This window comes from Dama dama, chromosome 14 (assembly GCF_033118175.1).
Source record: "Dama dama isolate Ldn47 chromosome 14, ASM3311817v1, whole genome shotgun sequence".
In the NCBI taxonomy this organism is placed as follows: Eukaryota; Metazoa; Chordata; class Mammalia; order Artiodactyla; family Cervidae; genus Dama; species Dama dama.
Genome location: NC_083694.1, coordinates 7,192,902 through 7,209,518, shown reverse-complemented (window position 1 = coordinate 7,209,518; position 16,617 = coordinate 7,192,902). Strand labels below are relative to the sequence as shown.

The window sequence follows — 16,617 nt, the reverse complement described above, 5'->3', positions numbered from 1 at the left end:
TAAATTTTGGTGCTTATATACATATGTGTATATATTTAAATTCCTATAGCACATTGTATTTTGCAAATATTATTAACATACATTATCTGAGCATTAAGTCCAACCTTCTGATTAGGTAGAGTCTGTTAATTATAAAGATTAGTAAACATAATTTTAGCACTAGGCATCACTTTCAGGTCAGTTCAGTCATTCAGTTGTATCCTCTGTCTTCCCATTCTCTTTCTGCCCTCAATCTTTCCCAGCATCAGGGTCTTTTCCAATGAGTCAGGCCTTCTCATTAGGTAGCCAAAGTATTGGAGTTTAAGCTTCAACATCAGTCCTTCCAAAGAACATCCAGGACTCAACTCCTTTAGGATGGACTGCTTGGATCTCCTTGTTGTCCAAGGGACTCTCAAGAGTCTTCTCCAACACCACAGTTAAAAAGCATCAATTCTTTAGATTACATGAAAACTGACCTGTGCCAAACAAGTCAGAATCTTCCTTAATGAGCTCATAATATCTCACAAATGTAAGACAAGAAAAATCAACAATTATATTACAATAAAATAAATAGACATATAATAGACACATGGCATTTTTATGTTCCTAAGCCTTTTATAATTGTCACCTAATCTAATCATCACTATACATTTATCACCCCCTTTAACAATAGTAGAAGATAAGGAGTAAGTCTAATCCCATAATCTGACAGTAGAATCCAAAATTCCATGGAAAGGACCCTTGGTTTATGTTGAAATTATTTTTGTACCATGGAGGATTAGATGGAGGGCAAATGTGAGAATAAGAAGAATGAAGCACAAGCTGATTCTTGAAGTGTCACCGAGAATTCCATGTCAAAGTGGTGAGAAAGACATTTCAAACCAAAAAGCAACTCAGACACAGGTCTTAAATAAATAGGATGAGTTTGAAATATACTTGCTTTCCATGTTGTACAAGTAACTTCTATTTACAATATGTACAAAAACATGGTGAAAGTGAGGATAAAAAGTTAGTGGGAGTTAAGTTATATGAATGGAAGATGTATATTTATAAGCAAAATTCACAAAACTTAGTGACTAATTTGAGAAAGATGAGAATCTTAGAATTATTGTTATATAGTTTCATTGTCAGTGTATCTACCTGTAAAACTGATAAAGAAACCTTCTCCCATTTAACCTTAATGTGATTTCTCCTGTTCTTACAGTAATGCTGATATTGTTAAATCCAACATAATATGCATATTGCTCTTAATAACATATTGAGCAGGTTTTTAGCATACATTTAAAAAACTCCTGATGAAATCCCAGACATCTAGTATCCTTGATAGCTATAAGTAAAGAAGCAACTCAGCTTTCTTTTACCTTTCTTCCCAAGAATAAAAACAGTCACTCAAAGATGGGAGTCAAAAGACATAATAATGACTTTTTTTACCAAGCAATAAAACAGTAGCAAGTTCCTCCCTTACAGATATTAGATATTGCAGAAAACCCATAGATACTGTTCTCAAGATAGCATCATAACATTCAAATGTAAGCAGACAGATCTGAGATAATTGGTTACCACCCTTGAATATGACCTGGTTTCATATTTTGACCCATGGCACTGTATTGTCAATAAAATATTTGCATTCAAATAGCTCTCTCCCCCTCAAGTTGAGATCTTTTACTTATTAGTATTGTTACCAGGTTTGGGGAGGGTCAAAGACGTTCCTCCCTTGTGGGCCTTGATCCTTGATAAGGACACAAAGAAGAATCTGAGGTCTTCAGTTCATTTCAGTTCAGTTGCTCAGTCATGTCCGACTTTTTGAGACCCCATGAATTGAAGCACGCCAGGCCTCCCTTTCTATCACCAACTCCCGGAGTTTCCTAAAACTCATATCCATCGAGTCAGTGGTGCCATCCAGCCATCTCATCCTTAGTCATCCCCTTCTCCTCCTGTCCCCAATTCCTCCCAGCATCAGGGTCTCTTCCAATGAGTCAACTCTTTGCATCAGGTGGCCAAAGTATTGGAGTTTCAGCTTCAGCATCAGTCCTTCCAATGAACAGCCAGGACTGATCTCCTTTAGGATGGACTGGTTGGATCTCCTTGCAGTCCAAGGGACTCTCAAGAGTCTTCTCCAACACCACAGTTCAAAAGCATCAATTTTTCGTTGCTCAGCTTTCTTCACAGCCCAGCTCTCACATCCATAAATGACCACTGGAAAAACCATAGCCTTAACTAGATGGACCTTTGTTGGCAAAGCAATGTCTCTGCTTTTTAATATGCTATCTAGGTTGGTCATAACTTTCCTTCCAAGGAGTAAGCATCTTTTAATTTCATGGCTGCAATCACCATCTGCAGTGATTTTGGAGCCCCCAAAAATAAAATCTGACTCTGTTTCCACTGTCTCCCCATCTATTTCCCATGAAGTGATGGGACCAGATGCCATGATCCTAGTTTTCTGAATGTTGAGCTTTAAGCCAACTTTTTCACTCCTTTCACTTTCATCAGGAGACTTTTTAGTTCATCTTCACTTTCTGCCATAAGGATGGTGTCATCTGCATATCTGAGGTTATTGATATTTCTCCCAGCAATCTTGATTCCAGCTTGTGCTTCTTCCAGCCCAGCGTTTCTCATGATGTACTCTGCATGTAAGTTAAATAAGCAGGGTGACACTATACAGCCTTGACATACTCTTTTTCCTATTTGGAACCAGTCTATTTTTCCATGGCCAGTTCTAACTGTTGCTTCCTCACCTGCATACAGGTTTCTCAAGAGACAGGTAGGATGGTCTGGTATTCCCATCTCCTTCAGAATTTTCCACAGTTTATTGTGAAAAGGCTACACAGTCAAAGGCTTTGGCATAGTCAATAAAGCAGAAATAGACGTTTTTCTGAAACTCTCTTGCCTTTTTGATGATCCAGCAGATGTTGCCAATTTGATCTCTGGTTCCTCTGCCTTTTCTAAAATCATCTTGAACATCTGGAAGTTCACAGTTCACTATTGCTGAAGCCTGACTTGGAGAATTTTGAGCATTACTTTACTAGTGTGTAAGATGAGTGCAATTGTGCAGTAGTTCGAGCATTCTTTGGCATTGCCTTTCTTTGGGATTGGAATGAAAACTGACCTTTTCCAGCCCTGTGGCCACTGCTGAGTTTTCCAAATGTGCTGGCACATTGAGTGCAGCACTTTTACAGCATCACCTGTCTGAATTTGAAATAGCTCAATTGGAATTCCATCACCTCCACTAGCCTTGTTTTTAGTGATGCTTGTTATGGTATCATACAGAAATCTGTACTCTAGTATTCACAGTCCATTATTAGTACTGAAATGATAGAAACAACCCGAAGACAATCATGTGATGAATGGATAAATAAAATATGATATATATTCAGAATGGAATACTATTCAGACATAAAAATGAATTAAGGATTGAAATATGCTACAAAATGGATGACCAAATAATATAAAAAATTACTATAGTTAGTGAAATAAGGCATGCACAAAAAGACAAATATTATATGATTCTACTGGCTTAAGGTACATAGAATAGGTTAACTCACAGAAACTGGAAATAGAAATTACCAGAGCCAAGAGGCAAGAGGGAAGGTGGGTACAGAGGTTATATTTGATCTGATGAAAATGATTTAGATGTAGATGGTATTGATAGATACACAGCACTGTGAATGTAGAAAATTATATGGAACTTTTTAATTCCTAAAAATTATGAGAAGAATAAATACAATGTATCCTTGATCACAATGCTCAACTGCTAAGTTGCGTCTGACTGTTTGTGAGCCCATGGACAGCAGCACACCAGGCTTCCCTGTCCTTCACCATCTCCCAGTGTTTGCTCAAATTCATGTCCACTGAGTCGATGATGCTATCCAACTATCTCATCCTCTGTGGCCCCCCAACCCTTTCCTCTTGCCCTCAATATTTCCCAGCATCAGGGGCTTTTCCAGTGAGTCTGCCTTTCACATCAGGTGGCCAAAGTATTGATGCTTCAGCATCAGTCCTTCCAATGAATATTCAGTATTGATTTCCTTTAGAATTGACTGGTTTGATCTCCTTGCTGTCCAAGAAGCTCTCAAGAGTCTCTTCAGCACCACTATTCTAAAGCATCAATTCTTTGGCACTCAGCCTTCTTTATGTTGCAAGCCTCTCAACTGTACATGACTACTGAAGCATAGTGTGAATTTTAGTGTTTCCACTTGTTAGACTGACAATTTCAAGTTGAAACTGTTGCTTCATGACTTTATTTTTTAGCTGAATTCAAATAAAGGTTCAAAATATCCAAGACAGCTAATATATATAGTTTTTAATTTGATGGATGAATGCTGAGTCTTTCCCAGCAGATAAATAATTCAAAAGGGCATTTTTTAAAAATGACAATGTAAATTACAAACTATAGTCTGGAGCAGTTTCCTCAGCAGTTCCCCTTAGTGAGAAAGTTATAGGCTCTCTGACTCATTTCTGAAATGTTCATCTCCTTAGCCTTTCTCCACCCATGAGGAAGGTTGTTCAACAGATCAGCCCACACTTATTAACCACCCTCATCCACACACTCCCCCCCACCCGTGTCCACATTAGTAAGGTCTTCAGATCAGCATCACAGTTGTCCTGACAATTCCTCCATATCCTTCCAGAGCTCCCTGAGGACCAGGTGGAGGAGCTATCCATTTGATCATCAGAGGAAGAGGTTTTGTCCAACTCCGTGGTAAGTATCCCTTATTTATCTGAGATAAAAGTGTTGTTTCATGACTTTATTTTTTTATCTGAATTCAAAACATTCAAGACAACTGATATATACAGTTTTTAATTCAATGGATGAGTGTTGAGTCTTTCCCAGCAGATAAATAATTCAAAATGGCATTTTTAAACGATGACAATGTAAATTAAAAAACTGTAGTCACGGGAAGTTTTCTGAAATATTTTGTGAATATTTTGTGAATATTTTCTGAAATATTTTCTGAAAATATTCTATTTTGAAATAAAATTTTTTAATTGCTGGTCAAAATGGGCTTGAGAGATCTTCCAAGAAAATCTTCAACCTTTCCTACAGAAGTCCTCTATGTTTTCTTTTGGGGCTAAGGACTCAACAACACTTTCCCATTTGGTTTTCTGAGAACAAAAAGAGAACAAAAAAGACCTGAATGCATGGTACTCAAGATGTTGACAGCCTCACACTCTTTTCTTCTCTCTAATCACAGGCATGCGAAGCAGACAATGAACATGGTAAGTACTCAGGGATCTTCCTTCTACTGAGGAGCAATGCAGTTGATGAAGGTGGGACTCTTTCTCTGGCTCTGGTTTGAGAGGCCCCCTGATGCTGTATTCCTACAGGGGTGAGGGCTGGGGGTGCAGAGAAGAGACTGATATACCAGGATGCCTGTGTTCTATGGTCCCTGGAAAAAAACTACATCATTTAGATGCTGTGGGTTTGTGTGAATCAGGTCCCACATGTGGGCCCATGTGTTGTGATTCTGAAGCTCTCTGCATGTGTGTGTGTTTCCTCAGAGGTTTCCCTGTTACACAGCGCAAGTCAACTGTGAGCTTTCTAAACACTTCTCATCACCACTGCACACTGGCTATATATTACCTGATTCTTTCCTCAACTCAGCCATTCCTCAAGTTTGGTTAATATTCATTCTCCCCAAATGGAGGTGGTACTGAAGAAAATGTCCCAAGCTCTTGACCTCGTAAGTGGAAAAGCCAAACTGAGAACCTAGGTGTGGCCCCAGTGTGACGGCGCTGGACCCCCTACCTGCACTTATCACTCAGTCTGGAAATCCTAGTCATGGAGCAAGGGGGTCCCTGCATCTGTGTTTATGCCTGGACATACTAGCACCTTCGGAGTTCCAGACCATGCCCATCCATCATTATGAGGTGGGCTTAGTGGTCATGGAACCCAGGGCAAGCAGAAAGTGGGTTAACACCATCTTTGGCAGAATCATTCATGTGAAAGTCACCTCAGGACTCACACCCTCCTGGTCAACTCACACATTGTGACGGTTGTGTGGCCTTGTGTAGGCAATGTAGGTAATATCTGTTGCTGGTATAGTCATTGCTTAAACAAGGACAAAATAAATAAACAAATAAAAATAAAATAAACAAGGACAAAAGGAGATTATAATCAGGGAGATATTTTATTGTATTGGGTGACATTACCATAAGCCTTACATTGATTAAGTTCTATAGCACACACTCAAGGGAAGGTGTCAATTAGATCTCACAGTGGAACTTGATAGTTCGCCTAGTGACCATGACTTTTGTTGTAAATCTCCTGCACAGCTGGGTCAGAGACAGTCAGCATTCACCTCATGGTTTCTCTCCATAACCATGATAAAGGACAGATCTTTTTATCTGTCCCAAAAAAGTAAGGCTCTGTGAGTGTGGATAGCCACTAATTCAGTGGACATGCAAAACTTGTTTCAAAAATGAAGATTGAAAAAAAGTACTGCATGATTGATTATAGCTATTTGGAAAGTTAGGATTAAAATCAGTCCTCTAACAGAGTTTGCTTTTCATCAATAACAAAGTCTCATAGAAAACTTGGTAAGTACAATAGTGTAACTGTGGATCCTGGGGAGGCAGGGATCTAGGAAGAAATCCAGAAGAGAGGAGCAATTTAGCAGAAGCTCTAACCAGGCAAGAGGGTCATGGGCCTCTGCCATTGAAAGCTGGCATGCATTTTAGTGTTTCTTTTATCCCCATTGGTTAGATTATCGCTAGTTAAATGCAGAAGTTCTGTTTCTTTTTTTTTTTTTTTTTTTTTTCCTGCTCCTCTCTTTTACTCTCCTTCATCCAGGAAAGAGGATTATTTAGCAGCAGCTCAGTCCATGGTTACTAGCCTCCCTTATGCATACACTGTACCACATGTCCCCATTTAAGCAAAAAAATGCCAAGTTACTGGTGAACAGGCTCACCAGTGTCCTGATAGTTACTCTGTGACCCTCCAGATATCCAGGAGGACCTGACTGAGGAACTGAGCCAGGCCTGGGCTGAGGAACCATTTCTGAATACCCTGAAGGTAAGCTCATCTGCCTTTATCTGGGACATGACTGTTGCTTCACTTCTTTATTGTTTATTCAGCTGGATATTGTTATAGTAATTTGATAATGTACATTATCACTGATGTATGCAATTCTTTGGATGGTGAAATATTAAGCATAGATCTACTGTCAACACAGATCTTACTCAAAAGGACATTGAAAAAAGACAGCATCAGGTACTGCATCAGACAGCATTAGGTACTTTGTTCAGCAGAAATTTTTCCTTCTTGAAAAATAATTTTGTAATTATTAGCCAAATTGAAACTGAAAGATCTTACATGAAGCAGTATAACCTTTACAACAGGGGACCTCTCTGTTTTCTTATGGGGCCATTGACTAAATCGTTTTAGTTATCTGAGAACAAACATCAGATAACAGAAGACCTAGTTCAGAGAACACAGGATATTGATATACTTCCACTGTTTTCTTCTCTCTAATCACAGGCATACAGAGCAGTCTATGAACACGGTAAGTATTCAGGGATCATCCCTCTGCTGAGGAATAATCTAGTTCATGAAGGTAAGGTTTTCTTGCCAGCTCTGTTTGGAGAGGGGCCATCATGTTGGATTCCTACTTGGGGTGCGGGCGGCAGGTGCAGAGAAGAGGCTGATCTCCCAGGAAAGAACAGTGTCTTTGTTCTATGGTACCTGGAGGCAACGACATCATTTCGATGCTGTGGGTTTGTGTGAATCGGGGTTGGGGGCCCATGTGTGGGCCCACTGGTATGATTCTGAAGCTCTGTGTCTCTGTGTGTTTCCTCAGGAGATGTTTCCCTCTTACACAGCACAAGTCACCTGTGAACTTTCTCAGCACTTCTCATCACCACTGCACACTGACTACACATTACCTGATTCTGTCCTTAACTCAGTCATTCCTCAAGTTTGGTTAATAGTTATTTTCCTCAAACGGAGATTTTGTTGAGATAAAAGGCCCAAGCTTCTGACCTCCAATATTGAGCAGCCAAACTGAGAACCTAGGGGTAGTCCATTGTGACAGCGCTGAACTCCTGACTTGCACTTATCACTCAGCCATGCGATCCTCATTCATGCAGCCATGCGGTCCCTGCATCTATGTCCATGCCTGGAGGTACTAGCAGCTCTAGAAGTTCAGACCATGCCCATCATTATAAGATGGGCTTAGTGGTCACAGAACCCAGGACAGCCACATGTGGCTTAACGCCAACTTTGGCACAGTCATTATTGTGAAAGGCACCCCGGGACTTGCATCTGCCTGATCAACTCACAGATTCAGAGAGTTGTGTGGCCTTGTGTAGACAATATAGGTCGTATCTGTTGGTCCCTCTGTCATTGCTTAAACAAGGACAAGAACAGATTATCATTAGGGAGATATTTCACTGTACTGGGTGACATTACCATAAGACTTACACAGATTAAAGCTGGCAGCACACTCTCAAGGGAAGGTGTCAAATAGGTTCACAGTGGAACTTGGTAGTTAGCCTAGTGACCATGACACTGGCTGTAAATCTCTGCACACCTGGGTCTGAGAAGTTCCCCCATGCTTCCTCTTCACTATAAACTGTCCCACTAAATGTATGACTTCTGTGAGTATGAACAGCCACTAACTCTGTGGACATGCAAATATTTTTTTGGAAAATGAAGACTGGGAAAAAGACTGGGGATTGATGATAGCTATTTGGCAAGGTAGAATTTAATTCAGTCCTCTAACAGAGCTTGCTTTTAATCAAGAACAAAGTCTCAAAGAAAATTTGATAAGTGCAATAGCTATAACCTAAATCCTGGGGAGGCAGTGATCTAGGAAGAAATGCAGAAGACAAGGATGATTTAGCAGAAGCTCTGAATAGGCAGGAGGCTCATGAGTCTCTGTCATTGAAAACTGGGATTCATTTTAGTGTTTCTTTTTTTCTGAGCTGTTATGTTATCACTAGTTAAAATACAGAAGTTCTATTTCACTATTTCCTGCTCCTTTGCTTTGCTTTCCTTCATCCAGCAACGAGGATGATTCAACAGCAGCTTAGTCCATAGTTATTAAGATCTTATGCATACACTCCACCACCTGTCCCCATCAAAAATAAAAGAAAAAAAAAAAAAAACTGAGTGATGGGTGAGCAGTCTCACCTGTGATCTAACAGATACTCTGTGTTCCTCTAGCTCCCCAGAAGGCCCTAGGGGTAGAACTGCCCCAGGACTGCACTGAGGCAAGACCTCTGAATACCCTGAAGGTAAGCTCACCTTTCTTAAAATGGGATGAGACTGTTGCTTCACTTTTTTACTTTTTATTTAGTTTATTACAGTTATAGTAATCTGACAATGTACATTGGCACTGATGTATGTAATTCCTTGCTTGGTGAAACATTGAGGATAAATCCATTATCAACACAGACCTGACTCAAAAGGACATTAAGAAAAGACAGCATTAGTTACTATTGTAGGTCTCTGCTCAGCAGAAATTTTTCCTTCTTGAAAAATAATTTTGCAATTGTTGGTCAAGTTGAAACTGAGAGATCTTATGTGAAACAGACCAGTCTTTTCAACAGGGGCCTCTCTGTTTTATTTTGGGGCCAATGACTTAGAGTTTTAGTTATCTGAGGACAAAAAATAAATAAAAGAAAACTTACTGCAGAGAACATAAGATGTTAACACCTTCACACTGTTTTCTTCTCTCAAATCACAGGCATCTGCAGCTGAAATTTTCAGGGATCATCCCTCTGCTGAGGAACAATCTAGCTGATGACTGTGGGGCTCTCTCGCTGGCTCTGGTTGGAGAGGCGCCCTGATGCTGGATTCCTACAGGGAGTGAGGGCTGGGGGTGAGGAGAAGAGACTGATCTCCCAGGAAGAACAATGTCTGTGTTCTATGGTACCCAGAAACAACTGCATCAATTAGATGCTGTGGCTTTGTGTGAATCAGATTTGGGGGCTCAAGTGTGGGCCCATGTGGTGTGATTCTAAAGCTCTATGTGTGTGTGTTTCCTCAGGACATGTTTCCCTCTTAGCACAAGTCAAGTGTGAACTTTCTAAACACTTCTTGTCACACTGCATACTCGTATACATTAGCTGATTCTTTCCTCAACTCAGTCATCCCTCAAGTTGGGTTAATATTTATTTTCCTCAAATGGAGATGGCAATGAGACAAATGGCCCAAGTTCTTGACCCCCTAAGTGGAAAAGCCATACTGAGAACCTAGGGGTGGTCCCAATGGCATCCTCAGTCATTTACCAAGGGGGTCCCTGCATCTATGTTTACACCTGGAGGTACTAGTAGCTCCAGAGGTCCAGATCCTGCCCCTCATTATAATACGGGCTCAGTGGTCACAGAACCCAGGACAACCATAAGTGGCTTAACAGCCAGCTTTGGCACAGTCATTAGTGTGAAAGTCACCTCAGGACTCACATCCTCCTGGCCAACTCACAGATTCTGAGGGTTGTGCGGCCTTGGGTAGACAATGTAGGTCATATCTGTTGGTGTTATAGTCATTGCTTAAACAAGGACAAAAGCAGATTATAATCAGAGAGATATTTCATTGTATTGGGTGAAGTTACCATAAGCCTTAAATTGATTAAACCCTATAGCACACTGTCAAAGAAAGGTGTCAGTAGATCTCACAGTGGAACTTGATAGTTCACCTAGTGACCATGACTTTTGTTGTAAATCTCCTGCACAGCTGGGTCAGAGACAGTCAGCATTCACCTCATGGTTTCTCTCCATAATGAACTGTCCCAAAAAAGTAAGGCTTCTGTGAGTGTGGACAACCACTGACTCAGTGGACATGCAAATATTGTTTGGAAAATGAAGATGGAATAAAAAGATCATTTGATTGATAATAGCTTTTTGGAAAGGTAAGATTGAATGCAGTCCTCTAGCAGAGTTTGCTTTTAATGAAGAACAAAGTCTCATAGAAAACTTGGTAAGTATAATAGTGTAACTGTGGATCCTGGGGAGGCAGTGATCTAGGAAAAAATCCAGAAGACAGGGGAGATTTGCAGAAGCTCTAACCAGACAGGAGAGTCACAGGCCTCTGTCATTGAAAACTAGCATGCATTTTAGTGTTTCTTTTTTCCTCATCGGTTAGGTTATCACTAGATAAAAGACATAAACTCTATTTCATTTCTTCCCTGTTCCTCTCCTTTGCTCTCCTTCCTTCAGCAAAAAGGATGATTCAACAGCAACTCAGCCCATAGTTACTAACCTTCCTCATGCATACACTGCACTCCATGTCCCCATCAAACAAAAACAAACAAAAAACTCTGAGAGATTGGTGCGCAGCCTCACCTGAGTCCTGATGGCTATTCTTTGTCCTTCTAGCTTCCCAGGAGGACCTGGTGGTGGAAGTGCACCAGGCCTGGGCTGAGGAAGAACCTCTGAGGACCCAGAAGGTAAACTCAACTGTCTTTATCTCAGAGGAGCTTGCTTCTTCACTTCTTTATTTTTTAGTCAGTGGAAAACAGTTATAGTAATTTGACAACATACATTATCACTGATGTATACAATTCCTTGGCTGGAGAAATATTGAGATAAATCTTTTATAAAAACAGATGTGATTCAGAAGGGCATTAAAAAAAAAGACAGCATCAGTTACTACTGTAGGTATTTTTTTCAGTAGAAATTTTCCTCCTTGAAAAATAGTTTTGTAATTCTTGGTAACATTGAAATTGAGAGCTCTTTCTTGAAACAGTCCAGGCTTTTCAACGTGAGTCCTCTCTGCTTTCTTTTGGAGCCATTGACTTACAGAGTTTTAGTTATTGGAGGACAAAAATCAGATAACAGGAGACTTACTGCAGAGACCACATGATGCTGACACCCTCACACTGTTTTCTTCTCTCTAATCACAGGCATGCGGAGCATTCCATGAACACGGTAAGTATTCGGGGATTGTGCCTTTGCTGAGGAACAATCTAGTTATGAAGGTGGGACTTCATTGCTGGATCTGGGTACAGAGGTGCCCTAATGCTGGATTCCTACAAGGGGTGAGGGCTGGGGGTGCAGAGAAGAGACTGGTCTCAAGGAAAGAGCAATGTCTGTGTTCTATGATTCCTGGAAACAGCTACATCATTTTAGAGGCTGTGGGTTTGTGTGAATCAGGGTTGGGGGCCAGTATGTGGGCCCATGTGGTGTTACTTTGAAATTCTATGTGTGTGTTTGATTCCTCAGGAGACATTTCCCTCTTACACAGCACAAGTCAACTGCAAACTTTCTAAATACTTCTCATTGCCACTGCACACTGTCTATACATTATCTGATTCTTTCCTTAACTCAGTCATTCCTCAAGTTTGCTTAATATTCATTTTCTTCAGATGGAGATGGTGCTGAGAAAAATGGCCCAGTCTCCTGACCTCCTAAGTGGAAAAGCCAAAATGAGAATCTTGGGGGTGGTCCCAGTGTGGCTGCTCTGGACCCCTGACCTGCACTTATCACTCAGCCTTGAAATCCTAGTCATGGAGCAAGGGGGTCCCTGCATCTATGTTTATACCTGGAGATACTAGCAGCTCCAGAATTCCAGACCATGCCATCATTATAAGCTGGGCTCAGTGGTCACACAACACAGGGCAAGAATAGGTGGATTAACAGTTAACTTTGGAAAGTCATTAGTGTGAAACGCACCTCAAGACTTTTGTCCTGTTCAATTTGGATTCTGAGAGTTGTGTGGCCTTGTGTAGACAGGTCATATTACTTGGTCATATATTAGGTCATAATATAGGTCATATTTCTTGGTGGTAGTGTCACTGTTTAAACAAGGGAAAAAGCAGATTTTCATCAGAGAGTTATTTCATTGTACTGGGTGACATTACCATAAGCCTTACATTGATTAAACGTGGTAGCACACACTCAAGGGAAGGTGTCAAATAGATCTCACAGTGGAGATTGATAGTTAGCCTACTGACCATGACTCTTGTTGTAAATCTCCTTCTCAGTTGGGTCAGAGACAGTCAGCATTCACCCCATGCTTCCTCTCCATAATGAACTGTCCCACTAAATATATGACTTCTGTGAGTGTGAACAGCCACTGGGTCAGTGGACAGGCAAACCTTGTTTGGAAAATGAAGATTGGGGAAAATATCACATGATTGATAATAGGTATTTGGAAAGATAAGATTGAATTCAGTCCTCTAATTCAAGAGGACTTGCTTTTAATCAAGAACAAAGTCTCATAGAAGATTTGTTCTTCTATGAATCCAACAGCTACAACTGTGGATCCCAGGGAGGCAGTGATCTAGGAAGAAATCCAGAAGACAGGGGAAGAAGTAGCAGATGTTCAAAGTAGGCACAAGGGTTATGGGTCTCTGTCATTGAAAGGTGGCATGTATTTTAGTCTTTCTTTTTTCCCCATTGATTAGATTATCACTAGTTAAATACAGAAACTTTTTCATTTTTTTTCCTGCTTCTCTCCTTTCTCTCCTTCATCCAGCAGAGAGGATGATTCAATAGCAGCTCAGTCCATAGTTACTAACCTCCCTCATGCATACATTCCACCCTGTGTCCCCATCAAAAAAAACAAAAACAAACAAACAAAAAAAAATCGCTGAGTGATTGGTGAGCAGCCTCACCTGTGTACTGAGGGCTATTCTCTGTCCCTCTAGCTCCCCAGGACAACCTGGTGGTGAAATGGCAAGCAGCCTGGGCTGATGAATAATGTCTAAGTATCCTGAAGGTAAGCTCAGCTGTCTTTATCCGGGATAAGGCAGTTGCTTCACTTCTTATTTTTTATTCAATCAAATATAGTTATAGTAATCTGTTAATGTACATTATCACTGATATATGCAATTCCTTGGCTGGTGATATATTGAGGATAAATCTGTTATCAGCACAGAACTGATTCAAAAGGACATTAAAAAAAGACAGTATCAGTTACTACTGTAGGTATTTTCCTCAGTAGAAATTTTTCCTACTTAAAAAATAATTTTGTAATTGTTGGTCAAATTAAAACTGAGTGATCTTACATGAAAGAGTCCAGGTTTTTCAACATAGGTCCTCTCTGTTTTTGTTGTTGTTGTTGTTCGTTTGTTTGTTTGTTTGTTTTGGAGGGGGGCGTGGGTATTGACTTAAAGAGTTTTGGTTTCCTAAGGTCCAAAATCAGAGAACAGAAAACTTACTCCAGAGAACACAAGATCCTGATATCCTCACACTGTTTGCTTCTCTCTAATCACATGCATATGGAGCAGTCTATGAACACGGTAAATATTCAGGGATCATCCCTCTGCTGAGGAATCTTGACAGCTCTGTTTGGAGAGTCGCCCTGATGCTGGATTCCTCCAGGGGATGTGGGATGGGGGTACAGAGAAGAGACTGATGGCCCAGGAAAGAACAGTGTTTGTGTTCTGTGGTCTCTAAAACAACTACATCATTTAGATGCTGTGGGTTTGTGTGAATCAGGGTTGGGGGCCCATGTGTAAGCCCATGTGGTGTGATTTTGAAACTCTGTGTGTGTGTTTCTCCTCAGGAGATGTTTCCCTCTTACACAGCACAAGTCAACTGGGAACTTTCTAAGCACTTCTCATCACCACTGCTCACTGGCTATACATTACCTGATTCTTTCCTCAGCTCAGTCATTCCTCAAATTTGGTTAATAATCACTCTTCTCAAACAGAAATGGTGCTGAGAAAAACGGCCCAAGCTCTTGACCTCCTATGTGGAAAAGCCAAACTGACAACCTAGGGGTCGTCCCAGTGTGTCTGCTCTGGACCCCTGACCTGCACTTATCACTCAGCCTTGAAATCCTAGTCATGAAGCAAGGGGGTCCCTGCATCTATGTCCATGCCTAGAGGTTCTAACAGCTCCAGAGGTCCAGACCGTGCCCGTCATTATAAGGTGGGCTCAGTGGTCATGGAACTCAGGGCAACCAAATGTGGATTAACAGCCAAATGAGGCACAGTCATTAGGGTGAAAGGCATCATGGGGTCGCATCCTCCTGGTCAGCTCACAGAGTCTAAGAGTTCTGTGGCATTGTGTAGACAATGTAGGTCCTATCTGTTGGTGTTATAGTCATTGCTTAAACAAGGACAAGAACAGATTATGATCAGGGAAATATTTCATTGTACTGGGTGACTTTACCATAAGCCTTACAGTAATTAAACCCTGTAGCACACACTCAAGGGAATGTTTCAAATAGATCTCACAGTGGAAGTTGATAGTTAGCCTACTGACCATGACTCTTGTTGTAAATCTCCTGCACAGGTGGGTCAGAGACAGTGTTCATCCCATACTTCCTCTCATAATGAATTCTCCCACTAAATGATTTCTGTGAGTGTGGACAGCCACTGACTCAGTGGACATGGAAGCATTGTTTGGAAAATGAAGACTAGGAAAGAATATCACATGACTGATAATAGCTATTTGGCAAGGTAGGATTGAACTCAGTCCTCTAATAGAGCTTGCTTTTATTCAAGAACAAAGTGTCATAGAAGAGTTGGTCAGTTCAATAGCTGCATCTGTGGGTCTTAGGGAGGCAATGATCTAAAAAAAAAAAAAAAAAAATTCTAGAAGACAGGTGATTTAGCATATGCTTGAAACAGGCAGGGGCATTATGAGTCTCTGTCATTAAAGCTGGTATGCATTTTAATGTTTCCTTTTTCCCCATTGGTTAGGTTACCACAAGTTTAAGCGAGGAATCTCTGTTTAATTTCTTTCCACTCCTCTCCTTTGCTGTCCTCCAGCAAAGAGGATTATTCAACAGCAGCTTAGTCCATATTTGCTAACCTCCCTCACGCATGCACTGTACCCCATGTCACCTTCAAAAAAAAAAAAAAAATGTTGAGTGAGTGGTGAGCAGCCTCACCAGTGTCCTGACAGCTATTCTTTGTCCCTCTAGTTCCCCAGGAAGACCTGGTGGAGGAACTGTGCTTTTTATAATCAACTATCCCACTAAACATATGGCACCTGTGAGGATGGACAACAGCTAACTCAGTGGACATGCACACATTGTACAGAAAACAAATGTTGATAGAAAATTATGATATTATTCATCGTGGCTGTTTTTAAATGGTAGGAATTCAGTATTATCAGATCTTGTATATTTGATTTTCTTTAAGACGAGTGATTAGTGAATTAATAGAGTAGCATACTTTTCCCAACATTGAATTCAGTCTTCTAACCAAGTTTACTTTTAATCAAGTACAAAATCTCATAGAAAACATGATGAGTAGAGTAGCAGCAACTGTGGGTCCTGGAGGAAGAGTGATCTGTGAAAAATCAAGAAACAGTGGCAATTTAGCAGGAGCTCAAATTAAGCAGGAGAAGTTATGGGTCTCTTTCATTGAACAGTACACACATTTTAGAATTTTCCTTTTTTTAGATTGAATATTTCCTTTTGATTAAGTTCTTTGCTAAAAAGCCAAAGCTCTGTTTTCATTTCCTTCCTCCTCCCCTTTACTTTCCTTTCTCCACCAAAGAGGATGGATGAAGACAAGTTCAGTCCATACTTACTAATGTCCCACATGAATACACACCACCGCATGTCCACACAAAGAGAGAACCCCTTGAATGATTCTTGAGCCACCTCACTAGTGTTCTAACAGTCACTCTGTGTCCCCTAGGTTTCACTGATGACCTGTCAGTCAACTTACTTTGCCACAAGACAGAAGAGACTCAGTGTTTCTCCAAGGCAAGCTGTCTTCCTTTTTCTGGTCTGAG

The 16,617-nt window shown here is 40.7% G+C and overlaps 1 long non-coding RNA gene across 3 annotated transcripts; it reads left to right on the top strand.

Annotated features, from left to right (window-relative positions):
• Positions 1-7,392: 7,392 nt before the first annotated feature.
• LOC133068992 (uncharacterized) lies at positions 7,393-16,589 on the top strand. 3 transcript variants are annotated; one of them, XR_009695745.1, is made up of 7 exons: positions 7,394-7,481; positions 9,143-9,213; positions 9,666-11,366; positions 11,823-11,847; positions 13,569-13,639; positions 14,054-14,162; positions 16,521-16,589. It is a non-coding gene; the product is annotated as an uncharacterized LOC133068992 (long non-coding RNA). The 3 variants fall into 3 exon arrangements; XR_009695746.1 differs by lacking the exon at positions 7,394-7,481 and adding an exon at positions 7,492-7,532; XR_009695747.1 differs by lacking the exon at positions 14,054-14,162 and having other exon boundaries at positions 7,393-7,481.
• The last annotated feature ends 28 nt before the right edge of the window (positions 16,590-16,617 follow it).